The sequence below is a fragment of the Gracilinanus agilis genome, chromosome 5, assembly GCF_016433145.1.
Source record: "Gracilinanus agilis isolate LMUSP501 chromosome 5, AgileGrace, whole genome shotgun sequence".
In the NCBI taxonomy this organism is placed as follows: domain Eukaryota; kingdom Metazoa; phylum Chordata; class Mammalia; order Didelphimorphia; family Didelphidae; genus Gracilinanus; species Gracilinanus agilis.
In genome coordinates, this window is record NC_058134.1 from 207,966,925 (window position 1) to 207,984,893 (window position 17,969).

The 17,969-nt window shown below is 37.4% G+C and overlaps 1 protein-coding gene and 1 pseudogene across 1 annotated transcript in view; both read left to right on the forward strand.

The window, feature by feature from the left end:
- CACNA1C (calcium voltage-gated channel subunit alpha1 C) overlaps positions 1 to 17,969 on the forward strand; it is a 1,013,247-nt gene that overhangs the window by 450,642 nt on the left and 544,636 nt on the right. The gene's annotated exons all lie outside the window — the stretch shown is intronic.
- Positions 2,430 to 3,300, forward strand: LOC123249340 (annotated as a pseudogene).

Genomic DNA, 17,969 nt, shown 5'->3' on the forward strand with positions numbered 1-17,969 from the left:
CAGATTTTTGTAATTTTCCAGGTTTGGGACTCTAGAGCGGTTATCAGAGGCCCCCGGCTAGTGGTACTGATGTAAGATAGGGAAAGATGAAAGATGCTGGTGAAAAGATAGATGTTGATGAGAAAGTGGAGAACACCAATGAAATAATTTTGAGTGCATGGAAGAGAATAAAAGGAAGTGTGAAGGGAGACCCAAACAAGACAGCTTTGGAACTAACATGTTGAATTTGTTACACACACACACACACACACACACTCACACACGCACACACACACACACATACACATAAAATCCAAGCTAAACAATTTTCATATACAATCCTTTTTTTCTGTCCTTCATATGTGGAAATACTTGTGTTTGTTGAGTTTTATTAAGTTTATAATAACAAAGAGTAAATTTCTTTTTTTTTTTCTTTAAAGAAAAACTAGATGGTGAGGCACAAACAATTTTCCTTAACCTCATCCTTCCTCTAACAGGCAAATACTCCTTGTTGGCATAACAATAGATTGCAAAACCCTTCCATTTTTCAGATCATTCTTTTCAAAGACCTGAGAGACTCCTGGTATAAGGAGAATCTAGGGGCATTGGGAGAAAGCTGGTTGCTCTGGGTATATTCTCTGGGTATGCCGTAGTTGACAAATGTTTCCTATTTATCCAGGCAGACAGCCTGGATCGCAGTGAGAGAGTTCACCTTTGAATCAGAAAGACTTTTGTTCAAATTCTGATTTTCATATATGCTGGCTATTGACCCCAGACAAATACTTTCACTTCTCTGTGTTCTGAGGCAATTATCTAAAGCTGTAAGCTTTTGAGCAGGTGTCCATTTATTTTGGCAGAGGGAGTGCCTGCTACACAGCTGAAATCACTGGCCTGGGAAACAATCACATTTTGCTTAGAGCTTTCCCTGGGGATATGAATTCTCCCATTGGATTATAATGCATTTAAGAGAAAATACAAATTTCCCAACTTGCCTTTTCAAACACTACACAGGATGATTCCCGCCCATGCCCAGCCCTAGTTCCTATTTTTCCATTTCTTGCACACTCCCTTCAAAGTAGCCTGCTAACTATTCATGATCTCCTTCAGTGCCATTGCCTAAACTGGAATGGCTTCCATTCCATTCCAGAATGCCTCAGAGCATCTCTTCAGAGTCACCTTAGAGGCTACCTTCTCTCATAACCTCAGTTTTGTTGTTGAGTTGTTTCATTTGAGTTGTTCGCATGACTGTTCATGACCCCATTTGAGATTTTCCGAAACAAAGATACTGAAATGGATTGTCATGTCCTTCTCCAGCTCGTTTTACAGATGAGGAAACCGAGGCAAACAGAATTAAGTGACTTAAGCAGAGTCACACATCTAATAAATGTCTGAAGCCAGACTTGAACTCCTGAAGATGAGTCTTCTTGACTCCAAGCCTGATAGTCTATCCACTGCCACCTACCTATCTGTCCATCATATCATCAGTTATTAGCACTCTTTTCTTCTTTTCTCTTCTTCTTTGTAAAAACTTTGCATCTGTCTAGATGTTTTATGTGTGTATGTGTCATGTCTTCCTTCCTTCCTTCCTTGAAGTCAAAGGTTTTCATTTTTGTATCTCCAGCAATCAGAATTTAGTAGGTCCTTAATAAATGACTTTGGAATTGGAGTTGACTTGAAGAGAAGAACTGAACTACTGGAGGCTCCAGAGGAAAATCAACAGCTTGCTAAAGAAACCAGTGAAGATGGGAGATGTGCTTACAAGGTCTCTCTCCCTGGCTTATCTTTCCAAATTTCTACCATGGCTGACTATGAGGGCAGTAAGAGCAAATAAATCACAGATAGCTATGGGGAGGATGTGCTCCTATTGACAAGGAGAATTCACCTGAGCCATTTTTAAGGATTATTGGATTCTATCAACAAGCCAGTTATATTGTGAGAGAGGGCGATTCATCCCTTGCACAAGGAGGAAATTGAGCAATATAAATTTTATATTTTAAATACAAAGAGAAATGTGAAATTGAGAAAAATAAAATATGAAATTTAAAAAATCGAAAATTGGACCAACCAAAAGACTGTCATTAGAATGTGAACATTATGGTGGCAACAGGTTGTTTGGGAATGATGGAGCTGATTTCCAGGAGGTTAAGAAACTGTACATGAAAGGAGTCAATTTTCGTAGAAGATGAAAACCTAGGTACTCTGGTAATACAGAATTTCTCTGAATAGTGGCTCCTCTAAGTGAGCATAGGTAGGTACTGCAGTGGATAGAGCGAGTGCCAGTCCTTGAGTCAGGAAGACTCGTCTTCCTGAGTTCAAATCTAGCCTCAGATATTTGGTTAGCTGTTGTGCTATTGTGCACTTCTCTCCGTGGTAAGGGGTGGGAACTGCTCTGCTGTACAGGATGAGCCACCACCTGTGCCAGTGCTGGGAGAGCAGAAAAAGAGAGAACAATGGAGCTTGAGAGAATCATTCAAGATGTACCGATCGGCTTTGCCCAAAATCATGTCCTAGGTGTTGATCTCAGTGGCTTGGATGAAATTGTCTTCTCCTACATAACTGGGGTCCTAGAGGACCTGGGTTCTCCAGGGGCATCTGATGAAAACTTTGACATGGAAGCTTTTGCAGAAATGATGGATGCCTATGTGCCTGGCTTTGCCAAGATCCCCAGTGGGACAGTTTGTGACATGATGTTCAACCTCTCAAGTCAGCTCAGCGATGCCCGGAACAAGGAGAATGTATGTCCTGAGAGCCAAGAGGACAATGCCCCTGCTTCTCCAGAACTTCTCCAGAGCCTGGAGGAAGGTACCCAAGAGATCAGGAAGTCTCAAGCACATACCTCTACCCTACTCCACAAGGGGAGGCACAAAGACTGAGGAAGTTTCTGAGGTTGATGAACTCTAGGCTGGGATACAGCTGCTCCTGGAAATGGTCCCATCCTGTACACTGGGGAGGGCACAGCAGGCATTGGCTATGGCTTGGGGGGACCTGGAAAAAGCTCTTCACATCATGGTAGAGGAGAAAGTGGAACCCCAAGCCTTAGGCAACAATTCAAAGGACACATCAAGGTCACAGGGTACCTCCAAGAAGGAAGAACTGAAATCCTTCATTCTACAAAAGGACATGATGGTGGATAGTGAAGAAGATCAGAAAACTCATTGGTCTGTGGCCCCAAAGGAGGCTCCTAAGAAACTGATCCGATATGACAACCAGGTGGTGAGTACCAAGGGTGAGCGTTACAAGGACATTCGGTAGCCAGAACCTGAAGGGTTGAAGTCCACTTACATGAACCTCAAACCAGGCTGGAAGTACAAGTTCCACTGAGTGTCTCCACCCTGGGGAAACTGAGGACTGTGGACCAGGAAAGTCTGAAGGAGATCGGGATTAATGGTCCCAAAAGCCAAAATGAAATGGCTGGGCTAGTCTGTCACCAGGGTCTTCTTGGCTGGGGATTTGTGAAGCCTGTTCTTCTGAAGTCAAGCTTAGTTTCAAAGTCTCTCCTGAAGCTTCCTCATTTGAGTAAAGTGGTAGGAGAGAAAAACAAAATCACTCAATCCTATTTGCCTCAGTTTCCTCAACTGTAAAATGACCTGGAGAAGGAAATGGCAAACCACTCCAGTATCTTTATCAAGAAAATCCCAAATGGGGTCATGAAGAGTTAGACACGACTGAAAATGACTGAACAACAGCGAAAGGAAACTGAGTATTTCTTTCCACTGTGAAGAAAAGCTCACGTTATTCTGAGAAGGCTTCGCCTGACTGCCAAAGGGGTCAGTGTCACACAAAAAGTTACGAACCTCTGCTTTAGAAATATCTGGTCTTTCCTTGTAGTTCCCACCCATGGCTTATTCTCAGCATATGCTTGTGGGTGGACGCCCAATAAGCATTTTTAGATTCTTGTGGAAATCCCTAGTACTGGGTACTTCCTACAGTGTTAATCAGGGCTTTGCTTTTGTGCCGTGGAATGAATACGAGATTGGAGTAAGAGGATCTAGGTTTGAACCTAGCTTGATTATTCACTACTTGTATGACCTTGGAGAAATCACTTCCTTTTTTTATCGATGCCATTCATGTAGAGACAATATGGCATTGTAGACAGAATGTTTGGGCATGAAGTCAGTAAGACCTGCATTCAAATCTCATCTCTGATGTTTACTAGCTATATTACCAAACCGATCAAACAACAAGCATTTATTAAATTTATATTAAATGCCAGGTGTTATGCTTAGGTTCTTGTAATATAAAGACAAAACACATTGACATAAATAAATATGAACATAATTACACAATACATTTTTTGAGGAAGACACTAGCTTTTGAGAGGATCAGAAAAAGCTTCATGTAGAAAATAGCACTTGAGAAAGACTCTCTCTCTCTCTCTCTCTCTCTCTCTATATATATATATATATATATATATATATATATATGTGGATTTATTAAACAAAATTTTAATTAACTCACATTTATTTAAGTTCAACGGGATGGTAGTAGTAGGAGGGACAAATTAATTTTAAAATGCTTGCTACTTATTATCTAGGACAATCCTGAAAAACTAATGACAGGGAATGCTTCAGAGAAAGAGCTGTTGGAGTTACACAGATGAGGATCAAAGCATGTTACATTCACGTTAGTGTATTTACAGTTTTATTTGGGGATTTTGGTTTTGTATGAGTTTCTCTTACAACAAGGACCAATATGGAAGTCCGTTCTGCATAGTTGCTATCTGAAAGACCAAACACACTTCCAAAGAAAAGCAAAAAGTTAAAAAAGAAAATTGTCCCTTGACCTGGCCGCTGAAGGAAATAAAAGATCCTAAGAGGGAGAGATGAGGAATGAGAACATTTCAGACTCAGGGTAACAGTCAGTCAAAGACCTGGAAGTGGGAGATGGAGTTCTATGTATAAGAAACAGCAAGACGGTGTAAGTAGAGTCTGAGAAAGGGAATAATACAGAGTAAAACTGGAAAGATAGTTTCAGGATAGGTTGCAAAGGGCTTTAAAATTCAAGTGAAAAAAGTTTCTATTTAGTCCTGGAAGCAATAGGGAGCCAATGAAGATTATTGAGGGATCAAATCAAGGCTTCAACAAGCATTTATTAAGTGCTTACTCTGAGCCAGGTGGGGAAGCTAGGTAGCATAGAAGAGAGAGTGCTGGGTCTGGAGTCAGGAAGCCTCAACTTCCTAGGTTCAAATCTGGCCTTGGACATTAATTAGTTGTGTGACCCTGAGCAAGTCACATAACCCTAGTTGGCTCAGTTTCCACATCTGTAAAATGAGCTGGAGAAGTATTTTTGCCAAGAAAGCCTCAAATGGAGTCATAAAGAGTCAGACATGACTGAAATGACTGAACAACAACAATGACATTTGCCAGACACTATTGATATAAAAAAAGGCAAAAAAGAGTTTCTACCTTCAAGGAACACATAGTTTACTGAAGGACACAACATGGAACCAACTATGTAAAAATAAGATGCATATATTTTATATGCATATATGTTATATATTATAAATATTTTATGTTATATTAGACTTGCCCTGGCTGATCCCAGAGGATAGATACAGGATTAATGAATGGAAGTTGAATAGAGGCTACTTTAGGTTCCATATCAGGAAAGACATCCTAACAGAGTCATTCAAAAGTGGAATGGACTGCTTTAACAGTTTTGGAGTTTCCCTCCCTTGGAAATTTTTAAAGCAGTGCCTGAATGGCCACTGGGACAGATTATAGTGAGAATACTTTTTGAGTATGTGTTGGATGTAGCAGTGCAGGGTCTGAGGTCCTTTCCATCTCTCATATTCTGTGAAAAGGGTCCCAACGGCATCACAAGTTTCACCTAAAGCCAGACCTCTGTCTAATTTTGTGAGTGCTAAGTTTAGGTACTCTCTTAAGAAACTGAAACAGGTCTAGCCTCTTTCTCTGAAGAACCCGGGATCTAGGAATATGAATTCTTATAGATCTAGGAAGGCAAGTGGACTTTTGTTTAGTATTCCTTAATGAGAAAGTAGGGCAGCTAGGTGTACAGCAGATAGAGTGCCAGGCCTAGGGTCAGAAAGACTCATCTTCTTAAGTGCAAATCTAGTCTCAGACATTTACTAGCTATGTGACCCTGGGCCAGTCACGTAACTCTATTTGCCACAGTTTCCTCATCTGTAAAATAACCTGGAGAAGGAAATGGCAAACTACTTCACTATCTTTGCTGAAAAAATCTCAAATAGCAAAGGCTTAAGTCAGACATGACTGAAAAACAACTGAACAATGACAACATTGGGAAAGTACTTAAAGTAACAATTCCTACAGTTTATTCAATATTTATTGAGTACCTACTATGTTCAGGGCACTATGAATGACTCTAAAATATATTAAATGCTTTTTTAAAATTGCCTTAAATTGTTATGGTCCTGGAAGGCACACACAAAAAAAGGCTGATGCTTTTACCTAAAGAATAGACTAAGGTGTTAAATCTTTGAATCCTGATCTACTACTAACTTCCTATCTGACAAGTATCACATATTCCACAAATTGGAAAAGACTTGAGAAGTTCCCTTATTTCTTTTAGTCTTGAAAGGTTTAAATAGTAAATAAGGTAAAAAGTGAAAGTGGGGATTGGAATGGAGATATATCCCTGTAGAGTATTTTAAGATTAACCAATACCTTCTCAGGAATTTGAACCACTGAATTCTGAAGAATCCGGAGCTCTAAGAAAATTGGGACTAAGAACCACGAAGGAAAACAGGAATCAGATGGAGGAGATTGCAAAGTCAAACTTTACTTACTTCAGAGTTTTACTTAAGGATGACTCCGGTACAGAGAATTAGGTTTGATAAGCCTAAAGAATCCTAAAGGGGAATTTTATGAGTAGAAGTATTCCCGCTTTTAACCAGGAATGTGTGCTATGTGAAATAGTCAACTTAAAAAATGTAAATATTTTGACCAGTTTTTATTCTGTTCTGGTTGAGTAATTTTGAGGGGGAAATACATCTCAGTGTCTCTTGTGTCCATGTCTATCTCTATCTTTCTCTGTCTGAAAAAATTACTAGATTTGGACTCAATATGAATTTAACTGACACTCACTCTCTGTATGATTTTGGAAAAACTTCACTGCTCTTGTGCTTCAGTTTCCTTATATTTAAAATGATAAGGTTGGGGGTAGATGATTCCTCTCAACTCTAAAATTCTATGGTTCCCATTACAACTTCCTTAGGTAATTTTTTTTTTAATAGCGTAGGTTCCCTAAAAGAGAACATATTTGCATTAGGATTCCATTTGGTAAAGAAGCCTGTGACCTGAGGAGAGAATAATTTTTAGTGGTTCAGAGTGTTTATGAACTGAGTATCCAATGTGGTAGACCATATATGATTAATTTATTTCTAGAATCTCTTACCTGTAACCTATAACTGACTAATAGACCAACTGATCTGTTTTTATACTGATAGTTGCAAGGGATGAAGTGATGGAAGGTGATTCCTGATACAGGTTGGTAGATGCAAAGAGAGAGTTTGGGAATACCAAGTGAATAAAAATGTTTGCTTTGTTAATGTCTACACCATCTTCCCTCCAAGCATCAAATGACTGAGGAGCATTTGGACATATTGCCTAGTGAGTGGGAATGGGATAGTTACAGTTTTCCAGAGGTCAGAGTAGACAGAGACACTGCTTCATTACCAAGTCTTGTCTCTCTACCTTCTCTTATTCTCATTTTACTTCCAGTGACATCCATTGTTTCCTAGAAGTTCCTCTTGATTTGCCATGGCCTCCCCCAAGTGCCATCTACTGGCCTGCTATCCTGGATATTTTGTGCTCTGTTAAGTGGAAACTGTCCTGCCATTTTATCTATCACCATGGTGGCATTTTGGGGGGAAAGCTGAGATAGGGAGTACCTAATTGGTTTCACCTGTAGACCGTGTTCCCCCCATTTTTTCAGAAGGATTCAATACACCAAGTTTGCTCACCAAAATGTATCCAGACTTATTTTTAGTGTTTTGAACATGTTGACTCTTACATAAGATTCATTCAGTATATATAAACTCTTCCGTAAATATTCCCACATGAGAAGAATGGTATTTTTGTCTGTTTTGTTTCCTTGCCCTTCACTTTCTAATTTAGGACCCGAGGAGCTCAATCTCAGTAATGGTGGCTTCAAGAATAGTTCAGCGACTTGATCCTGCTGCCTTTAGAACAATTTTAGGTTTATAAAAGATCTGGGATAATCCATAAGTGTAAAACGTATATCATAATAGAAGAAGAAGCTAAAAACCAGGAAGCAGGCTCTTCAGTATGCCTCTTAACTGGAAATGGCATTCTTTGCCTCTCAGGGAAATTTTTGTTGTTGTTTAATGTTTCTTTGGTTCACATGCTAAACACCCTGCCCCTCCCTCTCCTCCATCAGATTTTTATCTCAGGCTCCTCACTGCTCCTTCTATCCTTTCTCTTATCCCCTTTAAATTCTTTTCTTTATTTGGGCGGGTTCCAATAATAGAGTAAGGAAGTTATTGGGAGCTACTGGCATTGACGGAGAAAAAAAACCAACAAGTGTTTAGAGCAGGAGTTCTTGACCTGGGTCCATGGTCCAAGTAATCTATAGATAGATTTCCAAGAGTCTATGAACTTGGATAAAAAAATTGCATCTTTATTTCATATAATTGATTTCCTTTATAATCATAAATATCTTATTTTGTACACTTAAAATCATTATCCTGAGAAGGGGTCCACAGGTTTTTCAGGATTGTCGAAGGGCATTGACATTTAAAAAAGGTTTAGACATTTGCCATTGGCTTAGAGAATTGCCACTGGGAGTGGTTCCAACATTCCTTTTTTATTTTTTATTTTTTATTTTTTATGGCTTAAAAAGTAACAACTCACAATAAATGCATTTTGAGGAAGGGCAGGAGATATCCAGTAGAATTAAGTAATGGAAATTGAAAAAGTGGAGAAGTTGGTGAGCCTACACAGACATAGCCTCAAAATAAATAAATGAATTTACCAGTAATATTATATGTAGATTATTTTAGTCTGAATTTGAGGATATGAGAGGGCATAGGATCCTTTTTTCATATTTTTTCTAATTCCATTGTATAATAGGATTTTGAAAATGACTACCCCATTTATAGCTTAGGTAGATTTTGAGTTCATTCCCTGTACTAGTTGACAAGCACACAAAACTCTGCTGCTACTTGACTTGTTACCATAGTGATTGTCATCAAGGAACATGTTTGGATATTTCCTTATAAATTAATAGAAATAATAATCTCACTAAGCATTTGTCTTTGAGTCCCTACTTCAGTTTAGAAAATAAATTCTAGAAACCTTTTTCTTTTGCCTTTAATTTTGCCTCATCTCTCTCTCTCAAACTTCTTAGTCTCACTAACTTAAATAAACATCAGTGCTAAGTGTATTACAGTAAGAAAAATTACAACCAGACGCACTTCTAACCAGCAGTTGCAATTGTTGACTTCAACTCTTGAAAAGCAGTATCCCTCTTCAGCTCTCTCAGTTTGTGAGCCAGAATGTCTCAAGATTTCTCTTTAGGACACATCCCCACAGCTTGAGAGTTAAATTCAGTTATTAGAAAATGTTTTTTCAGCATTTTTTAAAAGATAATAGGTAATCAGTCTCAGTAAAGAAGTCCTCATTGTCTTTTCTTTATTATCTCATACAGGCTTTCACCAGCAAGGCATTTAATAACTCAGATTGATAGTTAAACTACCAGCTTCACCAGGATTACTTTTCCCCTTAAAAATGCAATACCAGTCTCCATATTTGTCTTCATGCCCAACATAATGAAGAAGAGACATTTCCTCCAGTTCTGATTCACCAAACTCCTTCCTCCCCAAGACTCCCCCCAAACCACCACACCTTAAAAATGAATAAATATGATGATTATCTCAATAAATGCAGAAAAAAAAACCTTTGACAAAATACAACACTTGTTCCTACTGGAAACACTAGAAAGTATAGAAATAGAAGGGCCTTTCCTAAAAATAATAAACAGTATATATTTAAAACCATTAGCAAGCATCATCTACAATGGGGCTAAATTAAAAACCTTCCCAATAAGATCAGGAGTGAAACAAGGATGCCCATTATCATCTCTATTATTTAACTGTACTAGAAACACTAGCAGTAGCAATTAGAGAAGAAAAAAGAAATGTAGGCAATGAGGAAACTAAACTATCACTCTTTGCAGATGATATGATGATCTAACTAAAGAATCCTAGAGAATCAACTAAAAAGCTAGTAGAAATAATAAAAAAACTTTAGCAAAGTTGCAAGATACAAGATAAACTCACATAAATCACAGCATTTATAAATATATTTCCAACAAAACTCAGCAGCAAGAGTTAGAAAGAGAAATTCCATTTAAAATCACACTAGACAATATAAAATATTTAGGAATCTATCGCCAAAACAAACACAGGAATTCTATGAACACAAATACAAAACATGGGTTCCACACAATTAAAACTAGATCCAAACAATTGGAAAAACATTAATTGCTCATGGGTAGTATGAGCTAATATAATAAAAATGACAATCCTACCCAAACTAATTTACTTATTCAGTGCCATACCTATCAAAGTACCAAGAAACATTTTTACCGAATTAGAAAAAAATTATAGCAAAGTTCATTTGGAAGAACAAAAGATCAAGAATATTAAGAGAACTAATGAAAAAAAATGTGAAGGTCATTGGCCTAACAATTCCAGATTTTAAACTGTACTATAAAGCAGTGGTCATCAAAACAATATGGTACTGACTAAGAGATCGAAAGGAGGATCAATGGAATAGACTTGGGGTAAATGACAGCTTTTGGGTCAAAAACTCACTATTTGACAAAAACTTCTGGGAAAATTGGAAAACAATATGGGAGAGATTAGGTTTAGATCAACATCTCACACCCTAAACCAAGTTAAATTCAGAATGAGTAAATGACTTAAATATAAAGAAGGAAACTATAATTAAATTAGGTAAACATAGAATAGTATACTTGTCAGATCTATGGGAAAGGAAAGAATTTAAGACCAAGCAAGAGATAGAAAATGTTACAAAATGTAAAATGAATAATTTTTATTACATTGAATTAAAAAAGGTTTTATACAAACAAAACCAATGCAACCAAAATTAGAAGGGAAGTAACAAATTGGGAAAAAATCTTTATAACAAAAACCTCTGACAAAGGTCTAATTTCTCAAATTTATAAGGAACAAAATCAATTGTACAAAAAAAAATCAAGCCATTCCCTAATTGAAAAATGGGCAAGGGACATGAATAGGCAATTTTCAGGTAAAGAAATCAAAACTATCAATAAGCACATGAAAAAGTTTTCTAAATCTCTTATAATTAGAGAAATGCAAATCAAAACAACTCTGAAATACCACCTCACACCTTGCAGATTGGCTAATATGACAGCAAAGGAAAGTATTTAAGTTGGAGGGGGTGTGACAAAATTGGGACATTGGTGCATTGCTGGTGGAGTTGTGAATTAGTCCAATCATTCTGGAGGGCAATTTGGAATTAGGCCCAAAGGGCTTTAAAAGACTGCCTGCCATTTGATCCAGCCAATACCACTGCTGGGTTTGTACCCCAAAGAGATAATAAGGAAAAAGACTCGAACAAAAATATTTATAGCCACGCTTTTTGTGGTGGCAAAAAAATCAGAAAATGAGGGGATGCTCTTTGATTGAGGAATGGCTGAACGAATTGTAGTATCTGTTGGTGATGGAATACTATTGTGCTCAAAGGAATAATGAACTGGAGGAATTCCATGTGAACTGGAATGACCTCCAGTAATTGATGCAGAGCGAAAGGAGAAGAACCTGGAGAATGTTGTACCCAGAGACTGATACACTGTGGCACAATCGAACATAATGGACTTCTCTACTAACAGCAATGCAATGACCCAGGACAATTCTGAGGGACTTATGAGAAAGAAAACTATGCACATACAGAGAAAGAACTGTGAGAGTAGAAACACAGAAGAAAACAACTACTTGATCACATGGGTTGATGGGGACATGACCGGGGATGAAGACTCTAAATGAGCACTCTGTTGAAAATATTAATAATATGGAAATAGGTCTTGATCAATGATACATGTAAAACCCAGTGGAATTGCTCATTGGCTATGGGAGGGGAGAGGGAGGAGGCTAGGGAAAGAACATGAATCACATAACCATAGAAAAATAGTCTAAATTAAATAAATACATTTTTGAAAATGAATAAATGTGAGAAGTAGAGTAACTATTGTGGTTCCATGGGTTGAATTAATAAGCAAGAACACAAAAGCCTTATGAATTAGCAGTGGAGAACACTAATCCCTAGTATTCTTTCAGTACACCCACCTCACCAGCCCAATTCTCCAGCAAGGTTCACTATCTGATCTATTGGCTTGTTCTTTAGGATCCACTCAGGGATTTCTTTCTCTGCCCTGCCCTTAACCTAGAATTAATTCTGTTGCAATAAACAGTGGACATCCTTAACTCTACCCTGCCACATATCCCCTTAGAGGTCAATCTATGAATTTTGTGGAACTAAACTGAAGAAGGGCAGAGTGCATAAAAGGAAATAGAGGACAGAACAGACTATGGGATATACTCTAACCAAGACCATGTTTAACAATAAAGGGAAAATTAAGTGCTGTAGTCTCAGCAAGAAGAGTTTTTACAAGATCAATGAGACTATAGTTAAAGAACTGGAAGGGGATGCTAGGTGGTATGGTGCATAGAGTGAACAATACCATAAAACAGAAGTGGAAGGCAGGGATATAAAGTATACTTGTGGGGTCAAGGAAGTTGGTGAGAAAATGATGGGAGAATAAAGTGAAATATGGCTGGACTAGTTGGTCTGATATAGTGGACTACACATGAGATATTCATCGTAGCCCCAGGGTGTCAATTGCAGAGCTGAAAGGATTAAGTCTGTCTGGCAAGGTCTCTAGATCTCCTGGAAATAGGGCTCCAAACAAAATTTAGAAAGAGATCCTGCTCAACAGACTCCCTCAGATCGCAAACTATATCATTTCCTCTAGCTCCTATAGATTGAATCATAGAATTTAGAGCTGAAAGAGATTTTGGAGGTTATATCATTCAATAGATGATCCCAGGATAGCTCTTGATAAGTGTGGTACAATGTAAGGAGCACTGAATTTATATTTATTATTCATTCTATGACCCAGGACAGGTCACTTAAGTTCAGGGTCTTAGTCTATCTATAAAAGAAAAGATTGGACTAGATGAACTAAGGCCCTTACTAGTTCTAAATCCATGATCATTAAATTTCTCAAAGTAATTCTGTTTTATCCTTCTCTATTTCTCCTCCCTATCTTCTATTTTTCCTTCCTTCCCTTCTCTCTTCCTCTTTCCCTCCTTCCTTTCTTCCCTCCCTCTTTTTTTATGGTTTATCCCTGTTATTTCATAATCAGGGAACCTCCACTGAGGAAATCTACCAATATATATGGACAACAATTTAAGAGTCTTAGAAGGTTGACTTTAAATTCCATGATTCAATCTTTGGAGTTGGTCAGAGGTTGTGCTGGAACATAGGTCTTTGTGAATTTGAGCCCAACTCTATCCACTGCAGCATAATGCTTATTTAGTAAGTCATCACAGTCAAATGTATTTAAATGAAAATGATGTCTTCTGAAAACAAAGTCTGATTTGACCAGCAAGAGTCACTGGTACTGGGATGAATGTTTGAGTAGGAAACTGTAAATGGTCTATGGCTTCACCTCATGCCCACAAAATTGTAAAAACAAAACAAAACAAAAGTGGTAAATATTGGACAGACAGATTAGTGAACTCTTGGCAGAATTGTAGTGTTAAAAATGTTACCGCTTTTTGCAGTAGTTAAAAAAAAAAAGGCAGCTGCTCATCAATAGGGGAATGGCTGAACAAATGTATGTATATACAAAGTATATTATTTAGTTGATTTTCAATAATGTTTGACTATGTGATTTCTTCTGGGGTTTTCTTGGCAAAGATACTAGAGTGGCTTGCTATTTTCTTCTCTAACTCATTTTATAGAAGAGGAAATTGACCAATCTTGGCTCCAAATGACTGGCCATAAATTTATTTTCTTCTTCTTGGCACAGTCTACTGCCTTTCAAAACAGAAAGGTAGTAGACTCTAAGTGTAGACTGAGGCAGAACCAGTGTGTGAGTTTGTCTGTTTTGTTACAAAGATTGGTTCTGGGTATGGGGTATGTCCCCAGAAAATGGCAAAGCTATTTTTTTAGTAGAAAGAAAGGATATGGGGGTGGGGGACACACACATATTTTGAGGTATAGTGGATACATGTGGTAAATGAATATTAAAACATTCAGTTTAATTAGCAGCACTTATATCCTGGGGCTTAAGTACCTGCTGTTGCAAGAGAAAAGCTTAATCTGTCAATGTGACATTGAAGTCTAAGCCAGTCTAGCACAAGTTCTTCTAACTAAGGCTACATCAGCTGTGGGCTGTGTGTTTTCAGAATGATAACTGTACCTGTGTTCGCCCCATCCTGAGCCATTCAAAGGACCACTGTGCAGAGTTCCCTGCTCGGGGATCCAGGGAAGAAACAAGACATTCATTCACTTTCAGTCCCTTGCCTTTTATTTCTCACTTAACTCTGAAAACTGCAAGGTGGTCTCTAGCTTTAACTGTCTCATCTTTTCCCTGCCTTAGTTCTCCTACGTATCTCAGCATCAGTTCCGAGAATCATAGAATGTCTGGTCTACAAAGGAAGGCGATTTTACAGATGGGGAAAGCGAGTGCCCCAAAGGGGACATGCTTACCCCAGGATCACACAGCTAGTGAATGACTGAGCTGGAATCAAACCGAGGTTTCCCAATCCCTAGTCCATCCACTGCTCCCTTCACTACGTGGTACTCATTTCTTCCCTCAGCTTATTTTTTGGGCAGTTGACGTCACTTAATCTTGGGTATACAATTACCATATTTCTTCCATTATCATACAACTTAGCTAGAGTGCATAGAAGTAATACCTAAGGCATCAGGTAGGGAATATTGAGTTCTGAAATAAAACAAACCCGTGTATATTAAAAAAAAAAAAAGGTGTCTTTAATTGAGAATTAGGAAGTCAAGTGAGCCTGGAGCATGGCCATGCACCCGAGTACATGGTGTCAACTGAGAAAACTGACAGATTTTTATGGACTCAGAAGGGAAAGGGGGAGAGAGGTTCATGTGAGGACTGAAACCTGGTCATGGGATTCTAGCCACTTCTGGCTGTCTAAACAAGAAAAGCCACTTCGTTCTGGCCAATTTAACTTTCATCATATGCTCCAAACCTTAATTAGGAGGCAAGGGGACTCAGATTGCTTTTGGTAGTCTAGATCAGCCCAAGTTGGTTCTGTTTAGGATTATAAAAAAGCTTCTGTTTATAGGATTATTAAAAAAAAATAGGATAAATGATGATATTTCTAGGACGGTAGAAAAAGGCTTCTTTTTCAATTACTGTAAGGGATGGCCATTTGACTAAGAAGGAAACATTACCAATCGATATTAACACAATATTAAAAACAACTCTCTTCATTTCTGACTTTGATTCACTAAGAGAGAGTTTTCTCAATGAATCATCAACTGATAGGACAAATACTTCTGATGAGCACAGTATGAAGGGAAAGGGAAATAGAGGTTCACTAACATAGAATCACAGTGCTTGGAGAAGAAATGAAAGGGATGGGAAACCCATTTCCACTATTCACTTCATCAGTCCATTATCTCTAAGGATTTGGTCATCTCATGCAGCTCTCTGTTTTCTGAAAACATTTCCAACCGCAGTCTGGCGTTCTGGAATAGGCTGATTCCCAGAACAGTTTTTCTAGGAGATCAGATTCCCAAGTTCAGGTCACTTATGGACATCTCCTTTCTGCTAAAATTTCTTGCAAAATAGATCTTAAGACAAATTCAATACAATCCCTTTAATTTTGATTTGCCGATAGTTGGGCCATGTGGTGAAAATGAGCTCAAACCTTGTTGTCCTAATCCTATTAATGTGGGGGGGGAAAGACCCCATCAATTTGTAAGCTTCTATTCTAGAGAATTTGTATTTTTCCTACTCTTTGCTGCTCCTATCTTTATGTAAAAGAAATGCTTGATTTAGAGACTGCCAATAAGCCAGCTGAAGGGGAAATCTAAAAGAATTTATGAGAATCTGGCTTTTAGAATGAGTTCTTCTAGTTAAAAATTTTGTTCTTTACTAATGTGTAGCATTCACCTATTTCATTTCTGCATCTCAGATTCAAGTCCTGGCAAGCAAAGAAACTTCAGTTTATTACCTAGAAGTGCCCTGTGATGTAACTTAGCGAAATAGTATGCTGATATTGTTTAGGAAATTCAAGTAACAACTGAGAAATCAGAAAATTCTGTGCCTGCTTTTTACAACTTGTTATTAGAACATGCTCAAGGCCTTTTTATCCCATTAGAAACAATTATATTTGACATGTATAATCATCTGATCTTGCTAAAAATTTTCATTCCAGTTACTTACTCTAGTTATACACTTCAGCTGTTCATTTCCCCTTTGTAGGATGAGATGCTACTAAGAATGTAATCCTACACACTGAGCCCATAGAAAACAAAACCTTCTCTAAGAAGGCAACTTCTATCCCTAAGTTTGATGGTCACATAAAGGAATTTACCCAGAAGTCTTAACTGTTAATAACAGACTTAGAATGGGATATGTAAAGATACTCCTTTCTCCTTTCTAATTCCAAATTGTATCAAATGAAACATATATATATATATATATGTACGTATATATATATATGCGTGTAAGTGTTAATATTATATTAAATAACAAATCTAAGTGGAGTAGGATGTCTCTTTGAGATACTGAAATATTGAGGAAGAGACTGGAATGTCACACAGCAGCAAACTCCTACACAAGAGCTTTGTCCTTAAGCAAAGAAGGAAATTTTTCAAATTTCTTTCTTTGTGCCTTTTCCCATTAACCAATGATCAATTTCCCCTATTAAAAAACATACTTTGTTAAATACTTGATAGGCTTCAATATTATGTATCAATATTATACATATTAATAAATGTAATTTATATTATATATAAAACAATTGGGTATTGATTGAATTCAATAATAAACAAAATAAATAAATAATAAATATTAATATAATATAACTATAACCCCTAATAAGAACCAATAATTTTATAATTTCTATAAGTGATAGCTAAGTAATTTCAGATGAAACTTCCTCTTAACTATGCTGCTCCAGAATACTACAACATATGGCCAGCAGGGCTAATAATATAACAGCTTTCACATATTTTTTTCTTTTAAAAGTTTAGTTCATAATCTAATAACATCTAGATCAGTGGTTCCCAAACTTTTTTGGCCTACCACCCCCTTTCCAGAAAAAATATTACTTAGCTCCACCTGTCACATGCTATCACCACTCCCTTATAGTTATTCACCGCTCCCCTGGATCACTGCAGCACCCACCAGGGGGCAGTGGCGCCCACTTTGGGAATCACTGATCTAGATGAAAGAGAAGCCCTTTTAACAATACCTATTGCTATTCAGATGATGTTAATTTAGTCAGATGTATTTCCAAATTACCTTAAATAGAAAATCACTCACCCTATTGTACATGGCTTAAATACAGCCAAACAAATTTAGGTTTACTTTCTTAACCTAAGCTGAAGTGAATTGATATATAAACTTTAGCTAGATGGGAAACTACCTCTTCCCCTTCTGAATCGAGTAGGTCTTAGGCTTAATACTTTGTATTATCAAAAGAGCTAGAACAATCTTATAACCATATTCAACAACAAGTCTCAAGCATCAGATAAAGCAGCATAGAAATTTTGGAAACCATTATTATAATCCCAGTGAAATAAAAATGCATTGAATGAAAATAACAGCTCTTAAACAACTCTTTAACCACTGAGCTAATAACCTAGGAGTATCTAAATTACAAGGAAAAACTATTTTTCTAACTATGTTGGTAATACTAATTTTCACCACAAAAGCTTGTAATTAATTTT